Here is a 22,601-nt window from a genome sequence, read left to right as displayed (position 1 = left end):
TTGGCAGATGGAATATAATGTGGGAAAATGTGAGGTTATGCACTTTGGCAGGAAGAATAGAGGAGCTGAATATTATTTAAATGGAGAAAGACTGCAGAAAGCTGCAGCACAGAGGGATTTGGGGGTCCTTGGGCATGAATCCCAAAAAGCTAACATAAATGTTCAGCAGATAATAGGGAAGGCAAATGGAATGTTGGCCTTTATTTCAAAGGGAATGGAGTATAAAATTAGGGAAGTCTTGCTAAAACTGTACAAGGAACTAGCTAGTCCATACCTTAAGTACTGTGAACAGCTTTGGTCCCCTTATGGAAAGATATACTGGCATTAGAGGCTGTCTAGAGAAGCTTCACTGGCTTGATCTCGAGTATGGAGGGATTTTCTTATGAGCAGAGATTGAGTGGTTTGGGCCTGTACTCATTGGGGCTTAGAAGAATGAGAGGCAACCTTATTGAAACATAAGATTCTTAGGGGGCTTGACAGGGTGGATGCTGAGAGGTTGTTTCCCCTTGTAGGAGAGTCTAGAACCAGAGGGCATAATCTCAGAGTAAGGGGGCGCCCATTTAAAACAAAGATGAGGAGGAATTTCTTCTCTAAGGGCAGTGAATCTGTGGAATTCTTTATCTCAGAAGGCTGTAGAGGCTGGGTCGTTAAGTATATTCAAGGCTGAGATAGACAGATTTTTAATCAGTAAAGGAATCAAGAGTTATGGAAAAAAGGCAGGAAAGTGGAATTGAGAATTATCAGATCAGCCATGGTCTCATTGAATGGCAGAGCAGACTCGATGGGTCGAATGGCCTACTTCTGCTCCTACATGTTATGGTCTTATGATCCCACAGACTAGCCAAGTAACTGTCTGAGATTGTCATACTCACAGAATCATACCTTACAGACAATGTCCCAGACACCACCATTACCATCTCTAGGTATGTCCTGTCTCATCGACAGAATAGACCTACCAGGGGTGGCAGCACAGCGGTATACAGTTGGGAGGGAGTTGCCCTGGGAATTCTCAACATCGACGCTGGACTCCATGAAGTCTCATGGCATCAGAAAAAACATGGGCAAGGAAACCTCCTGCTGATTATCACATACTGAACCCCCTCTCAGCTAATGAATCAGTACTCCTCCATGTTGAACACCACTTGGAGGAAGCATTGCAGGTGGCTTGGGCATAGAATGTACTCTAGGTGGGGGAACTCAATGTCTATCACCAATAGTGGCTCAGTAGTACCACTACTGACTGATCTGGTCGAGTCCCAAAGGACACGGCTGCTAGACTGGGTCTGCGGCAGGTGGTAAGGGAACCAACAAGAGGAAAAAACCTACTTGACCTCGTCCTCACCAATCTACCTGTCACAGATGCATCTATCTATGAAAGTATTGGTAGGAGTGTCCACTGCACAGTACTTGGGGAGACAAAGTCCTGTCTTCACATTGAGGATACTTGCTGTCGTGTTGTGTAATACTACCATCATTCTAAATGGGATAGATTTTGAACAGATCTAGCAACTCAAGACTGGGCATCCATGAGGCATTGTGAGCCAACAGCAGAAGCAGAATTGTATACACCCACAATCTGCAAATTCATGGCCCGGCATATACCCCATTCTACCATTACCATCAAACCGGTGGATCAACCCTGGTTCAATGAAGAGTGTGGGGGGCATGCCAGGAGCAGCACTAGGCATACCTAAAATGAGGTGTCAACCTAGTGAAGATACAACACAGGTCTAGTTGCATGCAAAACAGTGAAATCAGCAAATGATAGACAGAGCTAAGTGACCCCACAACCAATGGATCAGAACTAAGTCCTGCCACGTCCAGTGGTGAATAGTGATGGACAATTAAACAACTCACTGGAGGAGGAGGCTCCACAAATATCCCCACCCTCAATGATGGGGGAGCCCAGCACATCTGTGCAAAAGGCAAGACATTTGCTACAATCTTCAGCCAGAAGTGCCAAGTGGATGATGCATCTTGGCCTCCTCTGGAGGTCCCCAGCATCACAGATGCCAGTCTTCAGTCAACACAATTTACACCACGTGATATCAAGAACCAGCTAAAGGCTCTGGGCACTGCAAAAGCTGTGGGCCCTGACAACATCCCAGTAATAGCACTGAAGACTTGTGCTCCAGAACTAGCTGCACCCTTAGCCAAGCTGTTCCAGTACAGCTACAACATTGGCATCTACCCGGCTATGTGGGAAACTGCTCCGATATGTCCACAAAAAGCAGGGCAAATCCAACCCGGCCAATTACTGCCCCATCAGCCTACTCTCAATCATCAGCAAATCGATGGAAGGGGTTGCCAACAGTGCTATCAAGTGGCGCTGACACAGCAATAACCTGATCACTGTCGCTCAGTTTGAGTTCTGCCAGGGCCACTCAACTCCTGACCTCATTACTGCCTTAGTCCAAACATGGACAAAAGAGCTGAACCTAAAATGTGAGGTGAGAGTAACTGCCCTTGGCATCAAGACAGGGTTTGACTGAGTGTAGGATCAAGGAACTCTACCAAAACTGCATTCAATGGGAATCGTGGAGAAACTCTCCACTGGTTGGAGTCATACCTAGCAGAAAAGAAGGCAGTTGTGGCTGTTGGAGGCCAATCATCTCAGTCCCAGGACTTCATTGCAGGATGTCTTCAGGATAGTGTCCTAGGGCCAGCCATCATAAGCTGCTGCTTCATCGATGACCTTCCTTCCATCATGAAGTCAGAAGTGGGGTATGTTTGCTGATGATTGCACAATGTTCAGCACCATTCGTAACTCCTCAGATACTGAAGCAGCCCATACTCATGTGCAGCAAGATCTGGACAATATTCAGGCTTGGGCTGATAAGTGGCAAGTAATATTCGCGCCACACAAGGCAATGACCATCTCCAACAAGAGAGAATACAACCATCACCCCTTGATGCTCAATAGCATTACCATCGCCGAATCCCTTGCTATCAACACCCTGGAGGTTATCATTGACCAGAAACTGAAGTGGATCAGCCATTTAAATACTGTGGCTACAAGAGCAGGTCAGAGACTGGGGATTCTGCAGTGAGTAACTCACCTCCTGACTCTGCAAAGCCTGCCCACCATTTACAGGCACAAATCAAGAGTGTGATGGAATACTCTCCATTTGTCTGCATGAGTTCAGCTCCAACAACACTTCAGAACTCGACACCATCCAGGACAAAGCAGCCCTCTTGCTTGGCATCCCATTCACCACCTTCAAATTCCACTCCTTTAACCAATGATGCACTGTGACAGCAGTGTATACCATTTACAAGATGTACTGCAGGAACAACACCTTCCAGCACCTTCCAAATCCACAACCTCTACCACCTAGAAGAGCAAGGGCAGTAGATGCATGGGAACACCACCACCTGCAAGTTCCCCTCCAAGCCAGACATCAACCTGACTTGGAAATATATCACTGTTCCTTCACTGTCGCTGGGTCAAAATCCTGGAACTCCCTCCCTAATAGCATTGGGGGTGTACCTACACTACAGGGACTGAAGTGGTTCAAAGAGGCAGCTCACCTTCTCAAGGGCAATTATGGATGGGCAATAAACCCTGGCCTAGTCAGCGATGCCCACATCTCATGAAAGAATTTTTAAAAACTCATTGCACCCATATTCTCCAGTGAGCTGGAACCTGTGCTATCCCTTTCCTCCACTCTGCTTTCTGCTCACTTGTACTTGGCCTCTCAACAGATGCAGGTTCATTCTTTATCCTCGCCTCTAAAACATCTACAGTATCAGTATCTTAGCTGGGAGCTGTGGACATAACATTGAATGATGGTGGCTCTTCTTCTTTGTTACCTTCTTCCTCTTCCTCCACTGACTGGGAAAGTTCTACTTCTTGAGTGTTTGAAATGAAAAGGGTATTAGGACTGGGTTGGGGTGGGAGGAGAAAATAAGAACTGTGTTTCATCAGATTGGAAAGTAGCAAATATAGCCCCTCTGTTCAAGAAAGTAGGGAGGCAGAAAACAGGAAACTATAGGCCAGTTAGCTTGATGTCTGTCATGGGGAAGTTATTAGAATCGATCGTTAAGGAGGCTATAGCTGGGCACTTAGAAGAGCTCAAGGCAATAGGGAAGAGTCAGCATGGTTTTGTGAAAGGAAAATCACTGTTAACCAATCTATTGGAGTTTTTTGAAGGAGTAACATGCGCAATGGATAAAGGGGAGCCTGTAGACGTAAAGTACTTGGATTTCCAGAAGGCATTTGATAAGGTGCCACACCAAAGCTTATTATGGAAAATAAAAGCGCATAGTGTAAGGGGTAACATATTAGCATGATAGAAGATTGGCTGGCTGGCAGAAAGCAAAGAGTATGCATAAATGGGTCTTTTTCGGATCGGTAGGATGTGACGAGTGGAGTCCCACAGGGGTCTGTACTGGGGCTTCAACTTTTTCTGATTTAAATCAATGACTTAGATGAGGGGAGTGAAGGCATTGCAGCTAAATTTGCAGAAGGTACAAAGATAGGTAGGAAAGTATGTTGTGGAGAGGGCATGAGGAGGTCGCAGATGGATAGATAGGTTGAACGAGTGGGCAAATATCTGACAGATGTAGTCTAATGTGGGAAAAAGTGGAGTTGTTCACTTTGGCAGGAAAAACAAAAATGCAGAGTATTACTTAAATGGAGAATGGCTGCATAATTCTGAGGTGCAGAGGGACCTAGGTGTTCTCGTACATGAGTCACAAAAAGTTAGTGTGCTGGTACAGCAAGTAATTAAGAAGGCTAATGGAATGCTATCCTTTATTATGAGAGGGATTGAACATAAAAGTAAGGATGTTATGCTTCAGTTATACAGGGCATTGGTAAGACGGCACCTCGAATTCTGTGTGCAATTTTGGTCTCCTTATTTAAGGAACGATATAAATGCATTGGAGGCGGTTCAAAGGAGGTTTACTAGATTGATACCTGGAATGAGTGGGTTGTCTTATGAGGAAAGTTTAGACAGGCTGGGTTTGTTTCCACTGGAGTTCAGAAGAGTGAGAGGTGACTTGATTGAAGTAAACAAGATCCTGAACGGCCTGGAAAAGGTGGACGTCGAAAGGATATTTCCTCTTTTGGGTGAGTCCAGAGCTAGAGGGCACTGTTTTAAATTAGGGGTAGCCCTTTTAGGACAGAGAGGAGGAGAATTTTTTTCTCTCAGAGGGTTGTGCGGCTTTGGAACGCTGCCTCAGAAGGCAGTGGAAGCGGGGTCATTGAATACTTTTAAGGCAGAGGTAGATAGATTCTTGTTAGACAAGGGAATCAAAGGTTATCAGGGTTAGATGGGAATGTGGAAATCGAAACACAAGAAGATCAGCCATGATCTTATTAAATGGTGGAGCAGGCTCGAAGGGCCAAATGGTCTACTCCTGTTCCTATTTCTTAACTTCTTATTTTCTTATGTGCTTACTTCATCTGTAGCTTGTGAATCAGGAGAGGTTTTGGAATGAAGGAAAAATGGGATGAGGGAAGAATCACAGAAATATAGAAAATATGCTCAGGAGTAGGCCATGTGGCCCCTTGAGCCTGCTCCACCATTCAATAGATCATAGCTGATTGTCTATCTCAACACCATACTCCCACTCTCTCCCAATACCCTTTGATTCCTTAGTATCTAGAAATCTACCTATTTCCTTCTTAGAAAATTCCACAGGTTTACTACCCTCTGGGTGAAGAAGTTTCACCTCATCTCAGTCCTAAATGGTATATCCCGTATCCTGAGATGGTGACCCCTTGTTCAAGACCACCCAACCAGAGGAAACATCATCCCTGCATCCAATCTGTCCAACCCTGTCAGAATTTTTACATTTCAATGAGATTCCCTCTCATTCTTCTAAACGCCAGTGAATACAGGCCAAGTCGGCCTAATCTTTCCTCATACGACAATCCTGCCATCCCAGGAATCAGTCCGGTGAACATTCACTGCTTTCTCTCTATGGCAAGTATATCCTTTACTAGGTAAGAAGACCAAAACTACACACAATACACCAGGTGTGGTCTCACCAAGGCCCTGTACAGCTGCTGTAACACATCCTTGCTCCTATACTCAAATCTTCTTGCAATGAAGGCCAACAGACCATTTGCCTTCCTAACTGCTTGCTGCACCTGCATGCTTGCTTTCAGGGACTGGCGAACAAGGACACCCAGGCCCCTTTGTACATCAACATTTCTTAATCTATCGCCATTTAAATAATACTCTGCCATTGTGTTTTTCCTACTGAAGTGGATAACTTCACACTTATCTACATTATACTGCATCTGCCATGTATTTGCCCACTCACTCAACTTGTCTAAATTGCTTTGAAGCCTCTTTACATCCTCCTCACCACTCACATTCCCACCAAGTTTTGTGAAGTCAGCAAGCTTGGAAATATTACATTTGGTTCCCTCACCCAAATTATTGATATATATTGTGAATAGCTGGGATCCAAGAACTGATCTCTGTGGTACACCACTAATCATCACCTGCTACTCTGAAAAAGACCCTTTTATTCCTGCTCTCTGTTTCCTGTTTGCTAACCAATTCTCAATCCATGCCAACATATTACCCCTAATCCCATGTGTTTTAATTTTACACACTAACCTCTTGTGTGGGGCTTTATCAAAACCTTTTTGTAAATCCAAATACATCACGTCCACTGGTTCCCCCTTATCTATTCTACTAGTTATGTCCTCAAAAACCTCTAGTAGATTTGTTAAACATGATTTCCCTTTCATAAATCTATATTGACTTTGTCTAATCCCGTTGACAGTTTATAACTGATCTATTATCACTCTAGCATTTTCCCTGCTACTGATGCTAACCAGGCTGTAGGTCCCTGTTTTCTCCCTCCTTCCTTTTTTAAATAGTGGGGTTACATTTTCCACCCTCCAATCAGCTGGACTGTTCCAGAACCTACAGGATTTTGGAGGATGACAACCAACACATCCACTATTTCCGTGGCCACCTCCGAGATGTACTCTAAGATGTAGATTCTTAGGCCGTGAGGATTTATTGACTTTCAGTCCCATTAATTTCTTTAGCACTATTTTTTTACTAATACTAATTTCCTTCAATTCCTCTTTCTTACTAGACTCTTGGTTCCCTAGTATTTCTGGGAAGGTATTTGTGTCTTCCTCCATGAAGACAGAACTAAAGTAGTTGTTTAATGCTCTGCCATTTCCTTGTTCTCCATTATAAATTCTCTAATTGCGGACTGTAAGGGACCTATATTTGTCTTCACTTTTTTTTTTCTTTTTACATACTTATAGAAGCTTTTACAGTCTGCTTTTATGTTCTTTGCAAGTTTAGTCTCATACTCTATTCTTCCTCTCTCAATCAACCTCTTGGTTCTCCTTTGCTGAATTCTAAATTGCTCCCAATCCTTGGGCTTGCTACTTTTTCTTACAACTTTCTATGACTCCTCTTTGGATTTAATACTGTGCATAATTTATTTTGTTAGCCATGGTTGGGCTGCTTTTCCTGTTTTTGCACCAGAAAGGAGTATATAACTGCTGCAATGCCTGCATGCATTCCTTAAATATTAGCCATTGCCTATTATCCACCATCATGCCTTTTAATGAAGTTCCCTAATCTATCTTGGCCAACTGACCCTTCATACCTTCATAGTTTCCTTTGTTTAGATTTAAGACCCTAGTTTCGGATTGGACTACTTCACTTTCCATCCTAATGAAGAATTCCATCATGTTATGGTCACTATTCCCAAAAGGTCCCTGCACAACAGGATTATTAATTAATTCCTTCTCATTGCACAATACCAAATCTAGGATAGCCTATTCCATAGTTGGTTCCTTGATGTACTGGTCTAAAAAAACATCTCCTACACACTCCAGGAATTTATCTGTCACAGTATTAATGCTAATTTAGCTTGGCCAGTCTATATGTAAATTAAAGTCACCCATGATTACTGTAGCACCCTTGTTACATGCATCTCTAATGTCCTGTTTAATGCCATGCCCCACCTTACCACTACTGTTTGGAGGCCTATAGACAACTCCCACTAATGCTTTCTGCCCTTTGTTACTTCTCAGCTCCACCCAGACTGAATCCATATCTTGATTTTCTGAGCCAATATCCTTTCTCACTATTGCACTGATGTCATTTTTTTTACCAACAATGCCACTTCACCTCCCTTTCCTTTATGCCTATCCTTCCTACATATCAAAAACCCTTGGATATTCAGGTCCCAGCCTTGGTCACCTGCAGCCATGTCTCCGTAATCGCAATCATATTGTACCCCATGTCCATTTTTTGCTTTTAGTCAATTCATTCCCCGTAGTCTTCATCCATCACTTCCACTCCTCTGTCAGCCCATCTGCCACCCATTCCCTTATTCATATGTTTATAAAATCCAAGCAGAAGAAGGTGAAAAAAAAATGCACGTGACTGGCTCTAGCCTGCAATCCTTATCAAAACACTCTTGGGCAGAGCCAAATTAACTAAATTGGTGGAAAACATCGGGGAATTTCAAGTACAAGTTACGTTAAGCACAAATTGAGTTTCCATGATCTTTTGCATTGTTTAAAAATGTTGGGCTGAATTTTGCTCTTGACAGGCGGGCAGGCCCGGCCGACTCAGCGGCAGGCGGGCAGCCGATCGCGCCGCCAAAATGGGCCCCACCGCCATTTTAAGTGAGCGGGCCAATTAAGGCCCGCCCAGCATGACGCTCGATGGGAAGCACTATGCACTTCCTGTGCAGGGTTCCCCAAATGCGAGAGTGCGCTCTTTTGCACACGCGCACGAAAGAGCACATATCTCCCTGAGGCTAAGTGCTGCCTCAGGGAGATCGCTGAAAGGTTGTCAAAGTGTAAAAATAGAAAAATTTAAAAATCATTAACATGTCCCACTCATGTGACAATGTAACACGAGATGGGACATGTTAATAAAATGCACAAAAACTTTATTAAACTTTTTAAAAACCGACATGAAACCTCATCCCGCCGCTGGATGAGGTTTCATGTTTTTTCAGAAGATCGCCAGGGCTCCTGGCCTGCCCGCCAATCTTAAGGTTGGACGGGCAGGGCCTTTAATTGTTTTAACTACCCTGTCAATGGCCTCAATTGGCCATTGACAGGTCGGCGGGCGGACAGCTGATTTTGCTGTCCCCCCGCCTTCCTGAGTATTTAAATGGGGCTGGATGACGTCGGGGGTTCCGCCTGACGTCATCCCACATCATTGTCGCGTTGGCGAGCAGGCCCCGCCCCCAGCTCGCCGACGGAAAAATTCAGCCTGTTGGATTGGAAGCTGCCCAACCCACAGATCTGGCTATACTCCAGACTGAATTAACCAGCAGGGTGGGTTTCCACTAATTGCGCCTATTTGGGGGCTTTGCTCTTAAAATTAAGCATTTTTTAAAGATACAAGTCAAATATTAACCCCGTTTAAAAGCTTTTAACAATTAAAAAATACTTAATTTACTAAGAAACTGTGTACTGTACTTGAAGCTAGAAAAGTGTTCTATATAGGTTTCTCTAAGTCAATTTCAGTTATTTAAAATTGGGTTATTCACTCACAGTTAGTGCATCAGGCACTCTTATTAAAAATCATATTTTTTATGATAAACCCATTTTCAGCCTTGGTGATAAAACTGCACTGGGATATTGCTATTAAATATATTAAATAATATTGTTTAATGCACAGAAAAACAAATAAACAAATACTTCCCAAAATTTATTTTTATTTTTATTCTTTCACGGGATGTGAGCATGGCTGGCTGGACCAGCAGTTGTTACCCATCGCTAATTATCCTTGAGAAGGCAGTGGTGAACCATCTTTTTGCACCACTGCAGTCCATGTCAGGTAGATATACCCACTGTGCTGTTAGGAAGGGATGGAATAGTGATATAGCTCCACATCATGATAGTGTGTGGCTTGGAGGGGAACTTGCAGGCGGTGGTTTTCCCATGCATCTGCTGCCCTTATCCTTCTAGGTGGTAGAGGTCACAGATTTGGAATGTGCTGTCAAAGGGGCCTTGATGAGTTGCTGCAGTGCGTCTTATACAGTGCACACTGATGCCATTGTGCATGGATGGTGGAGGCAGTAAATGGTCAAGGTGATGGATGTGGTGCCAATCAAGCAGGTTATGTTGTCCTGGGTGGTATTGAGCAACTTGAGTGTTTTTGGAGCTACACTCATCTAAGAAAGTTGAGAGTATTCCATCACATTCTGACTTGTGCCCTGTAGGTGGTGGCAGGCTTCAGGGAGTTGGGAGGTGCGTTACTCACCACAGAATTTCCTGCCTCTGACCTACTCTTGTAGCCACAGTATTTATATGTCTGGTCCAGTTCATTTTCTGGTCAATGGTAACCCCCAGGATGCTGATAGTGGGTAACTTAGCTATGGTAATGCCATTGATGTCAAGGGGGTATGGTTAGATTCTCTCTTGTTGGAGATAGTCATTGCCTGGCACTTGTATGGAACAAATATTACTAGCCTCTTATCAGCCCAAGTCTGAATGTTGTCCAGGTCTTGCTACTTATTGATCAAGACTGTTTAAATATCTGAGGAGTTGTAAATACTGAACATCAGTAATGAAAATCAGTAAGCAATCATCAGTAAACATCCCCACTTCTGACCTCATGATGGAGCAAAGGTCGTTGATGAAGCAACTGAAGATGGTTGGGCCTAGGACACTACCCTGAGGAACTCCTGCAGCGATATACTGGGACTGAGCTGATTAACCTCCAACAACCACAGCCATCTTCCACTCCAACTAGTAGAGAATTTTCCCCAGATTCCCATTGACTGTAGTTTTTCTGGGGCTCCTTGAAGCCACACTCAGTCAAATGTTGCCTTGATGTCAAATGCATTTACTTTCACCTCACCTCTTGAGTTCAGCTTGTTTGTCCATGTTTGGACTAAGGCTGTAATGAAGGCAGGAGCTGAGCGACCCTGGCAGAACTCAAACTGAGTGTCAGTGAACAGGTTATTGTTGAGTAAGAGCCGCTGGATAGCACTGTTGATGACTCCTTCCATTACTTTACTGATGATCAAATGTAGACTGATGGGGCAGTAATTGACCAGATTGGGTTTGTCCTGCTTTTTGTGGACAGGACATACCTGAGCAATTCTTCACATTGTCAGGTAGGTGCCAGTGTTTTAGATGTACTGGAACAGCTTGGTTAGGGGCTGGAGCACAAGTTTTGAGCACAAATCTTCAGGACTATTGCCAGCACATTGTCAGTGTCCATAGCCTTTGCGTTATTAATCATTCTGAGCTGGTTCATGAAAGATTTTATGTTTGTGATTATCCAAATGAGTTTGTGCTGAAACATGAACCATAATTTCACATCGGAAACTAACAACTTTGAATGCAATTTTCACGCAATTTGCATTTGATTGCTCTCAAAATGGAATACAATGGTATAAGTGGTGGCGGTACATTAATCTGCACTTATAGGGATGTACATTTACCTCCTGGAGATGGATTTGTGTGTCTTACTTAGGCAACTGGAACTCCAACTCTTGTTATGAAGATGTGCAGAAACAAATACAAATTACAATTCACAAATGGTTTTATCTTCACATATCACGGAGTTAGAGAAGATGTATGGGTGCTTCTGTATCATTCATATAACTCCAATAGTTCAGTATTAGGGTGATGGTTTGTCTTTTTTGGGAGTTAGTAGAAAAAAGACAGCATGAATACATGTTAGATATTCTAACAGCTCAAATAAATTAATAAGACAATGAATGATAATATTCATTAAATTAAGATTGTATCAGCATTGTCAAAAGTATACAGAAGAAAATGAAATTTTCTCCATGGCAATTTAAAAAAAAAATAAATTGATTGTCCCTTTCATACTAAATTAGCCAATTGTGCCTTTGCGTGTAGATGACTTTTAATCTTCCAATTTTATAAGATAGGTGTACACATTGTCAGCTCTTTGGTCCATTAAGTGCAATCCAACCACAACTGACAACCCCCATGTCAAAAGATAACCATTACCAGGAGAATGCCCTCAGATATAGGTGAAAATAGCTGATACTGAGAATATTATTAATAAAAACTCCAACCAGGTTGTTTGTGGGCATTATTTTAATTTACTTCCCATAATAGCTAATTCATCTCACTGCACGAAGGCATGAGGTAAACTATTTTGATCTATTGATCATTGGGATTCATACCAAAAAAACATTGTAATGAACTTTGATCATTAATTAGGGAAATCAGAATAGAAATAGACCATTTATGCTCTCAAGTCTGTGGCCGCCATTCAATACTATCCTGGCTAATCTGCATCTTCCCTCCATATACGTACATATACTTTTATATCCTAACTCACAAAAATCTACCAAACTCAGGATTCAGATTATCAATTGAATTTACATCTATTGTTATTCTTTGTGGGACATCTACCATCCTTTGTGCAAAGTTTCTGAGCTTCTCTTCTGAATGGACTGGCTCCCAATTTAAGGTTGTGTGCCCTTATTCTGGACTGATCCACTGGTAGAGTGAGAAATAAATCTCCTACCCTATCAATTCTTTTCAAAATCCAAAAGAAAATCTCAAACAAATCACCCCTTAATTCTCTATATTCCAGGGAATATGAAATCAGTTTGTGTAGTTTCTCCTTATAAAATAATCCTTGGAGCCCTGGTAACATTCTGGTTAACCTATGTTAAAGAAGAATAAACAGTACTTAAATGAGGAAAAAGCAGACTATGCACATTGACTCAGAGAGTTAAACAGAATCAGAAAATTTATTCTCTCAGGTTTTATTAAAGCTCCACAAACCTTAACAGTTTAAAGTCATTTAGACACAGGTAATGTTTCCTAAATGAGTGAAGCCTTATGTCTGCACACCTCTTTTTCAGGATGATTAATAATAATAATAACAATAGCAGCATAAAATGCATTTAAATTGAAGGCTTTTTGCCTGCACAGTTTGTAACAAGTATGCAGGTATTTCTTTCAAGAGCACAGAATAAGCAGACAACCATTAACCTTTGGGCTGTGCATTGTTATCACAAAGAAATACTGCTTAACGTGAGTGTATCAGATATTTCAGGAAGAGTTTTTCTATTAAGGAACAACAGACAATAGCCACACATTGATTTTACGAACACACAAACACAGCCAGTTGTCAGAGGGATGAAAAGACTATTATTTCTTTTGCGCTGCTTGATAAACCCTGCCCTAGTTTTAGCTATTCCCAACCAACTTGTTTTGTGTAACATCAGCATTTTTTTCCAGATTGCTGTGACCACTTCCTGAACAAAAGAAACACAGATAATAGGCCTGGGCTACAGTTCAAGCTGGTGAAGAAGAAAGAGAAGCCCACAACAGTAACCTGAAAGAATCGTGTCTAGGTCAAAGGTCAATTCTGTGATCTTATTGTCATCTCTTCTGCCTTCACAAAGGTCTGTCTTCCATTACCCTATTCTGGACTCTTGCCAGTTGAGACAAAAAAGACTTCTCAGTAGGAAATTTGAAAGCTGATGGTGAAGTATGGATGATGTGACCAAACATAATTTAGAAAGGGCAGTGGCAGCCTTGGTTATTTTAACCTGATTGTGCCATTCTGTGATGAAATACAAGTGTTCAAAATGTTCACTAAAAGAGCAGTGCAAGCCCATTTTATCTCTTTACAAATGCAGATTCTTCAACCTACCGAAAGTAACGAGCTCATTTCATAAATAAATGGCAGTGATTGCTTTGGTAAACCTGCTCTACTTATCAAATAATTTGACTTTTTTTTTAAAGAATGGCATATAGACAGATATTTTTATCTGCAAATTCATTGTATTTATGAAAAGCTAAAGAAAAAGATTACATCTGAAATGGTATAAAACTTTCATCAGATACAAGAAATAACATATTTAGTTTTTACCAACAAGATAAGAAATGGTAATCTGAAATTAATTCACTTGAGATTATAATGTTCTAGTCATAGTTTATTAGTTAACTGCTTAATTATCAGTGAAGTTTGATGTGAAACAAATTTTATTGATACAAGGATTCAAACAACTCCTAGCTGACTGCCTTTCTTGATCAATCTCCTATTCATCACTCTGTGACCTTCTTCACAGCCTCATCCATCATACATTAAAGTTTTACCCCTGGACTATTTTCCTCTCCACTTGCAAGAAACCTTTGTCTTGAGGCCCCTTTACAAAGTTCATCTGGGATTACTGAGACTGTGTCTGTTTCTACAGTTTAGCACCTTCACAGTTCAGGGCAGATGGTCACCTTCAAAGGCCATCTATCACCTTGTCTGCACTTCACTTACTAATGAAAACTTCCCTCATTTTAGTGTAATGCAATAGAGGACATGTTGTAAAACAACAACATGGCTAATCATGGCCCATAGCAACATTGACCCTGAAAGAACGCCACCTTCTGTGACTATAGGAAACCTTCGAACTGAGAGCAGTCCAGAATGTGCCTTTATAGAATAAGAGAAGGAAATGCAAACTTTATACACATTGAGAAATTTCTTGTTGGATAAATTTGTTTTATTTTCATTTACATTTATTCTTAATGATCATAAAGATGGTAGAGTAATGGGGCAGTATGTTACATCAACACTGGGTTATGCTTTCTCTGTTTTATAATCACACTGACTCGCATTCACCGTAGTGACCAGACGAAAATATACTGCACTCTGTCTGGTATAGGAACTTCCACAGTGCTGTTTGGGAGGAAGTTCTAGGATTTTTGACCCAGTGATGAAGGAAGGACACTGTATTTCTAAGTCAGGAAGGATTGTGGCTTAGAGGGGAATATACAGGTGGGATAGTGCTCCCATACATCTGCTGCCTTTGTCCTTCTAAGCAGTAGAGGTCGTGAGTTTGGAATGTACTGTTGATGGAAGCTTGACAAGTTGTGATGGTGCATCTTGTGGAACATACACACTGCAGCCAATGTTTGTCGATGGTGGAGGGAGTGAATGTTTAAGGTGGTGGATGAGGTGTCAGTTGAGGTGGCAGCTCTGTACTGGTTGATGTTGAGCTTCTTATTGTTGATCAAACTGTACTCATCCAGGCAGTAGAGAGTATTTCATCGCTGTCCTGACTTGTGCCTGGGAGATAGTGGACAGGCTTTGAGGAGTCAGGAGGTGAATTTTTAGCCTTTGACCTGCTCTTGTAGTCGGAGTATTTATGTAGCTGGTCCAATTAAATTTCTGGTCAATGGTGACTTCCAGGATATTGCTAGTGGGGGAATTCAGTGATGGTAAATTTGTTGAATGTCAAGGGAAAGTATTTGCACTCTCCCTTATGGGAAATGGCCTATGCCTTCCATTTATGTGGCGTGAATGTTACTTGCCACTTATCCGCAACCTAAGCCTATATGCTGTATAGGTATTGCTTCATAGATAATGAACTGCTTCATTATCTAAGGAGTTGTGAATGGAACTGAACACTGTTCAATCAGCAGCATCCTCAGTTATGACTTTATGATGGAGGGAATCAGCTGAAGATGGTTGGGCTGAGGACACTGTCCTGAGTTACTCCTGCTGCAATATTCTGGGGCTGAGCTGATTGACTGCCAACAACCACAACCATCTAGCTTTATTCTAGGTATGACTCCAGACAATGGAAAATTTTCCCCATTATTCCCATTAACTTCAACTTTAGTAAGGCTCCTTGATGGTGCAGGCAATCAAATGCTGCCTTGATGTCAAGGGCAGTCATTATCACCACACCTCTGGAATTCAGTTGTTTTGTTCATGTTTGAAGCAAACCAAAATGTGGTTTGGAGTCAAGTGGTCCTGGTGGAACCCAATCTGGGCATCAGTGAGCTGGTTATTGATGAGTAAGTGGTGTTTGATGGCTTTAAACGCCAAGGCAGATTGCCAAGGCGTACGTTTCCCTCAGATGCTGCCACAAGTCTCCTGGAACTCTGCATTCACAAACTTGAGGCTACTATTTTGTTTGATGAACAAATTTTCTCAGTGGAAAGGAAGGATTTGATTCTTAATTAATGACTGATAGACAATGTTGGTTTTGGGCTCTCTTTTGAGTGAGTTTAAGGAATGGGTAGCTACTTAGACCCACCCCAGCTTTCTAAATTGGGTTGTAAATCACATTTGTTGCTTCGGGCTGAGCCTTACAGCAGACTTCGGGACCCAACATCAATGGCAAAAAGCGAGTCCTGGCAGCAGGACCAGCTCGGCCATTTTACTGAAGGTGGGCTTCTAACTGGCCATCTACAGGCTCGCCATCCAATTAAGGGCAGTAGGCAGGCTCATAATGCTGTCGGCCCAATCAGAGGGCAGCTCTGGAGCCTCTACAGTGCCATCAGAAGAGGTAATTTCAGGACGCTTCCAGATGTATGTAAATTAAAAATGAAAACCTCAGCAGGCCAATTAGGTTCAAAGAGGAAACCTCACGAGCAGGGATCATTGGTGGGATGAGGCCCATGATCCCGTCTTTTGGCCATGGACCCTCCAATTGCAATGTCTCCCTCTCCTCGGGCTACCACAGGGAGGCGGCCTGTATGAAGTTGGCGGCCTCACCTTACAGTGGTCTTTAAATATGTAAATTGGCTGTCTGTTTCCTTGGAGAGGGCAGCCATTCCACCTTGCAGCCCGCCGCTGGGAAACTGCCCCAGCAGTGGGATGACTGCCCCAGGAGCTGCCCTGACCCGGTTCCCCAATATTTCACTGCACACCCTCCGCCATGCCTCCCAGCCCACCACCCAGGGGCTGATATAATTCTGTCCTTCATCCCATACTTAGGAGTCACTGCACAAACCTTAGACCAATACTTTTCACTAAATATTTAAATACAAAAAAATTAAATGCTGCCACAGCTGAATGACAATTATTTGCTCAATTATATTTTACATATTTCTAAGAAAAATTGATTTACATCTTGTGAAAAATGTATGATAAGAAAGTTATAGATTGTACACTTTTGCTGAAAGAAAAGATTGAAAACAATCTCCTGAAAAACAATGGACGCTGAAATGCCCAAAAGGCTTTTGGAATGAGGTCTTTTTACTTCTTTTTATTTTTTAACTCATTGTTTGGTATATCAAGTTGTTGACCTCAGTGCTCCAGAATGTGGTTAAATTAGAATCTTTCTTCACCACCATGTCTGGCAGGTTCCACTTCTTGTAACGGCCACACTCTGACCTTTGAGTGGGAGAGGTCAGAAGCAGGTCAGGCGGAATGGCCTGCCTGCCATTTCCTACACCTTTTGACAGCTGTAAGTAGACATCTCTTTAGCCATTTAGTCAGCAAAACAAACCAGATCACACTCCAGGGGAGCTGAAACGCGTACCTTTCACCAAACAGCAAACATAGCAGGCCATCCTCGCATCCTTCAATTATTAGTGTTAAATTGATTCCTGAATTTGTCACAGCATTTTTTTTTCTCTTTTGTCTTTGTGCACCACCTAAAACTGTGTAATGGTCAAATAAAGAAGTGTTAATGTATGTATGGATTGCTCCGGCTGCTCAGGAGCTAACAATGCATTTTACTTTGCAAGAATTTCTCATTTACTTCCTCAGAGCCTCATCAGAGATTTTAAAGTTTGTCAGTTCATACTTTCATAGTTCTCCTTGTTAGTAATATTTGCAATGAAATTCTGTGCAAATTGACAAGCCTTCAGCTTGCTGACTCTACCCTAGTATCAACCTTAACATTTACTTCTTTCCTTTATATTTCCAACTTGCCCCCCCACCCCAGACCCATTAGATCCCCACTGTTGCCTCCTACTGCCATATTTCCTCTTTTAGTTAGGAGGACCACAAATGTTATCATGTCCACCATTAACGCTGACACTTGATTGACTGATTGCTGTCACATGTCTACTTGGCAGGGTTGGCTATGTTGCCCCTGTGAAGCAGAAAGAGGCACTTTCAAGAAGCATCCATATAGGGACCTGACCAGGAGTTGACAGAGCATATCCTTTAAAGAGAATCAAACTTGTTAGGAAAATGACCAAACCTGGACCTTTGAACATAATGCTACTCTTCTACTGCTGGAGTAGCTGCTCAAACCACTTTACTTCCCAATATTTCACTCGACTAGATTTTGCACTTTTGTTTGACAAACCCTTTAGAAAAAGTCATTTTATTTGAAATGTTCTCATACAACCACTAAGCTGTATGAATGTGACTGCCCAATTTAGTGATAAACAGAAGTCCAAATTGTCAAGCATATATCCATTAAAACCAAGGTAAAAGCTGTAGTTAGTTCTGTAGGACTTTCCTCATCAAATAAAAAATAAAACAACATACCCTTTAAGTTGAAATACCTTACACTGCTAAATTCTTATATTGGTAAATTAAATAGCTTTTAAAATAAAATAAACTTAAAAATATAAAAGAAATATGGTAATTTTCTACTTACAGTACCTCCCGCTAGCTACCAATCCTGTTCACCACACATCCCGCTTTCTGACCTGCCTGCTCGGTATGGGCCCTTCCTCTCACCAGCCCTCTGGTTTGCAGCTTCTGTCACTCCCTGACTCACCCTCTCACTGATCCGCGGACTTGCGGCCTGTTGGGCCTCCTTGCCCACCCTCTTGCTGTCGCCCCTCAGACTTGCAGCCTCTGTCGTTCCCTGACTCAACCTCTCATCAATCCTCAGAATTTTGGCCTCTCTGGCTCCCTAACCCACGCTCTCGCTGCCGACACTCTGCACTTGAGGCCTCTCCCACTCCCTAATCCACCCTCTCACTGATCCTTCCTCTCACTGAACCTCATGCTCCCTAATCCTTCTGCTCTGCAGAAATCTCCCTTTCCACCCCTGCCTGGGGTTTTAAAGCCACTGGGAGCGGCTCCCCTGTCCATAGCTCAGGCAGAGGCAGAGTAACCAAGGCCGCTGCCCAGCTGGTTTTACTACAGTGGAGAGGAGTCATGTCCCAGCCCGGTGGCCCAACATATTCAAACCATTGTTGAGTAAATTGTCTCATTGTCAGGATCAGGGATCTGTTACCAGGAGGTTTCTGATCGAAAAGGGGTGAAGCTGATCACAAACCCACTTGAAGAGAACTTACCTTCTGCACAGATAGACACATGGCAGCATGATATCATTGCTACGTGTATAGCACATTTCAGAAAGTGGTCACCCTGCAGTTTTAAGAATGAAGAGACAGAGAGGGATTGGGTGGCTGTCAGACAGACAAGAAAGACAAGGCAGGTAGTGCAGCAGACCCTTGGGCACATTCCACTTTCCAACAGGCACTCATTTCTGAGCACCAATGGGGGAGAGGGTTTCTCTGGAGGGGGCAGCAAGAGTCATGACCAGAGCACCATGGGTGGCTCAGTTGTGCAGGGAGGAAGGAGAAAAGAGAGGAGAGCAATAGTGGTAGGGGATTCTATAGTTAGGGGAACTGACAGGTACTCTGTGGTCACAGACGTGATGTTTTGTTGCCTCTCTGGCGTGAGGGTCATGGATATCATCGAGCAGCTTCAGAGAATTCTAGAGGGTGAGGGTGCACAGCTGGAGGTCGTGGTTCACATTGGTGCCAATGATATAGGTAGAAAAAGGGATGAGGTCCTGCAGGCCGATTTCAGAGAGTTAGGAAAAAGGTTAGCAAGCAGGGCCTCAAAGGCAGTAATCTCCAGATTACTGGGGCATTGGGACCGGTTCTGGGGAAGGTGGGATCTGTACAAGCCGGACGGCCTACACCTGAATAGGACTGGGACTAAAGTCCTTGCAAGCAGATTTGCTAGTGTTGGGGAGGGTCTAAACTAGATTGGCAGGAGGATGGGAACCTGAGGGCAGATTCAGATAGGGCAAATTCAGAGCAGGAAGCAGAAGACAGAAAATTAGCAAATGACTCTGAAAGACAGAAGAAGCAAAGCTTAAAAGGTTTACAGCACAGGAATTTGGCAATGTTAAAGGGTATTTATTTAAATGCAAGGAGTACAGCAAACAAAGTTGATGAGCTGAGGGCACAGATAGACACATGGCAGCATGACATCATTGCTATAATGGAAACTTGGCTTAAAGAGGGGTAAAAATGGCAACTCAACACCCTTCAATATAGGGTTTTCAAGCAGGATAGAAAGAGGGCTAAAAAAGATGGGGGGGGGGTGTAGCATGAAAGAATCAATTACAACTGTGAGGAGGGATGATATATTAAACGAATCATCAAATGAGGCTAGATGGGTTGAGCTCAGAAATAGAAAAGGGGCAGCCACACTGCTAGGAATGTACTATAGACCCCCAAATAGTGAGAGGGAGATAGAAGAGCAAATATGTAGGTAAATTTATGTGTGCAAAATGAAAGCGAAAGTCGCTGTAGTCCTAGAGGACCATAGGTAGCTCTCTCTTTGGAGAGAGAGGTGACTGGTGGTGAGTTTAACCTGAGGGCCACTACACCTCAGGCAAGGTTGATGGATGACCTCAGCCGGTACAGGAATTGGACTCACACTGTTGGCATCATTTTACATCACAAACCAGCTATCCAGACAACTGAGCTAACCGACCCCCAGGTACAAAAAAAAAATAGGGCAGTAATAGCTGGGGTCTTCAATTACCCTGATATCAAAGGAGATACGAACAGCGCAATAGGCACAGAGGGCACAAAATTCTTGAACTGCATTCAAGAGACCTTTTTTTAGCCAGTACGTAACAAGCCCAACGAGAGTGGATAGCCATTTTGAAGATAGTGACCGTAATACCCTTAGATTTAGCATAATTATGGAAAAGGACAAAGATAGAACAGGAGTAAAAGTTCTAAATTGGGATAAGACAAATTTTACAAAGCTGAGAGGTGATCTGGTGAAAGTGGACTGGCTACAGCCACTTGAAGGGAAATCAGTAACAGACCAGTGGGAGGCATTCAAAAGCAAGATTCTGCAGGAACAGTTTAGACATGTCCCCACAAAGAAAAAGGGCAGAACTGTTAAATCTAGAGCCCCCTCGTGATCTAGAAGTAAGATAAAGCAGTTTATGACAATCACAAAAAACTTAATAATGTAGAAAGCCTAGAGGAGTATAGGAAATACAGGGAGTAAAAACGGTAATTAGGAAAGCAAAGAGAGGATATGAAAAAATATTGGCAGGTAAAATCAAAGAACACCCAAAGATGTTTTATCAATACATCAAGAACAAGAGAATAACTAAGGAAAGGGTAGGGCCTATCAGAGATATACATAGTAACTTGTGCTCTGATGCTGAAGATGTGGGCAGCATTCTTAATGAGTACTTTGTCTGTCTTCACTAAGGAGAGGGATGATGCAGACATTCCAGTTAAAGAGGAGGAGTGTGAAATATGTTAGGTATAATAAGCATAAAGAAAGGATGCATTGGAGGGACTGACAACCTTGAAGGTGGATAAATCACCAGGGCCGGATGGATTGTATCCCAGGTTGTTAAAGGAAGCCAGGGATGAAATAGCGGATGCTCTGAGGATCATTTTCTGATCCTCACTAGATACAGGCAATGTACCAGAGGATTGGAGGCCTGTGAACGATGTACCATTACTTAAAAAAGGATGTGAGGGGTAGGCCAAATAATTATAGGCCAGTCAGTCTGACTTTGGTGGTGGGCAAATTATTAGAATCAATTCTGAGAGACAGAATAAACTGTCACTTAGAAAGAAACTGATTAATTGGGATAGTCAGCATGGTTTTGTTAGGAGAAGGTCATGTCTTATTAATTTAATATAAATTTTTGAGGAAGTAACAAGAAAGATTGATGAGGGTAGTGCAGTGGGTGTTGTCTACATGGATTTTAGTAAGGCATTTGACAAGGTCCCACGTGCCAGACTGGTCAGAAAAATAAAAGCATATGGCATATGGGAGAATGTGGCGAGTTGGACCCAAAATTGACTTAGTGACAGGAAACAAAGGGACAATAGATGTTTTTGCGAATGGAAAACGATTTCCAGTGGCATTCCACAGAGCTCAGTGTTGGGTCCCTTGCTGTTTGCAGTGTATATTAACGATTTGGACTTAAATGTGGGTGGCATGATTGGGAATTTTGCAGATGACACAAAAATTAGTTGTGTAGTTGATAGTGAAAAGGATAGCTGTTCTCTCCAGAATGATATCAGTGGTTTGGTTGAATGGGCGGAAAAGCAGCTGATGGAGTTCAATCCAGAGAAGTGTGAGGCCATGTATTTGGGGAGGGCAAACAAAGCGAGCGATACATAATAAATGGGAGTATTGGGAGGGGTTGAGGAAGTGAGAGACTTCGGAGTGCATGTCCACAGGTCCCTGAAAATGGCAGGGCAGGTGGATAAGTTGGTAAAGAAAGCATATAGAATGCTTTCTGTGGTAAAGTGGAGTATCATGTACCTTTAAGAGAATGCAAGTGGACTAACCATTTAACAGTACTGACCAATCATTGTACAGCACAGGCTATTGGCTAACTGTAAGTCTAGAGCTTGAGGTGGTTGTGGGAGCGTGCAAGGATTTAGTGCTCTGCCTTCTGTTGCAATAAACAATCACAGTTTGTTCTTATGTCATTCTCTCTCCATTATTGCTGGCGAGTATCAACTAACAAGTGTATATGGAGGTGTGCAATTCGAGTTTACTCGACTAGTGAACTCATAGACTCAAGACATAAAACTGGCGACGAGGATGAAAATAGCTAAATTGTAAGACCCCTGAGTGAGAATCCACAAGATGGGTGAGCAAAACATTAGAAAGAGAGTCTGTACTCAAGTTGAAAAATAGGCGGCAATCAGGGCA

The 22,601-nt window shown here is 42.6% G+C and overlaps 1 long non-coding RNA gene across 1 annotated transcript in view; it reads left to right on the top strand.

Moving 5' to 3' along the window:
• Positions 1 to 22,601, top strand: part of LOC144673400 (uncharacterized) — a 38,040-nt gene that overhangs the window by 5,283 nt on the left and 10,156 nt on the right. The window contains exon 2 of the long non-coding RNA XR_013574302.1: positions 13,196 to 13,362. This is a non-coding gene — a long non-coding RNA (uncharacterized LOC144673400). The remainder of the gene's footprint in view (positions 1 to 13,195; positions 13,363 to 22,601) is intronic.

Source organism: Cetorhinus maximus, chromosome 3 (genome assembly GCF_964194155.1).
Source record: "Cetorhinus maximus chromosome 3, sCetMax3.hap1.1, whole genome shotgun sequence".
Lineage (NCBI taxonomy): Eukaryota > Metazoa > Chordata > Chondrichthyes > Lamniformes > Cetorhinidae > Cetorhinus > Cetorhinus maximus.
The sequence above is the reverse complement of the archived record's forward strand: the minus strand, read 5'-3'. Positions and strand labels throughout refer to the sequence as shown.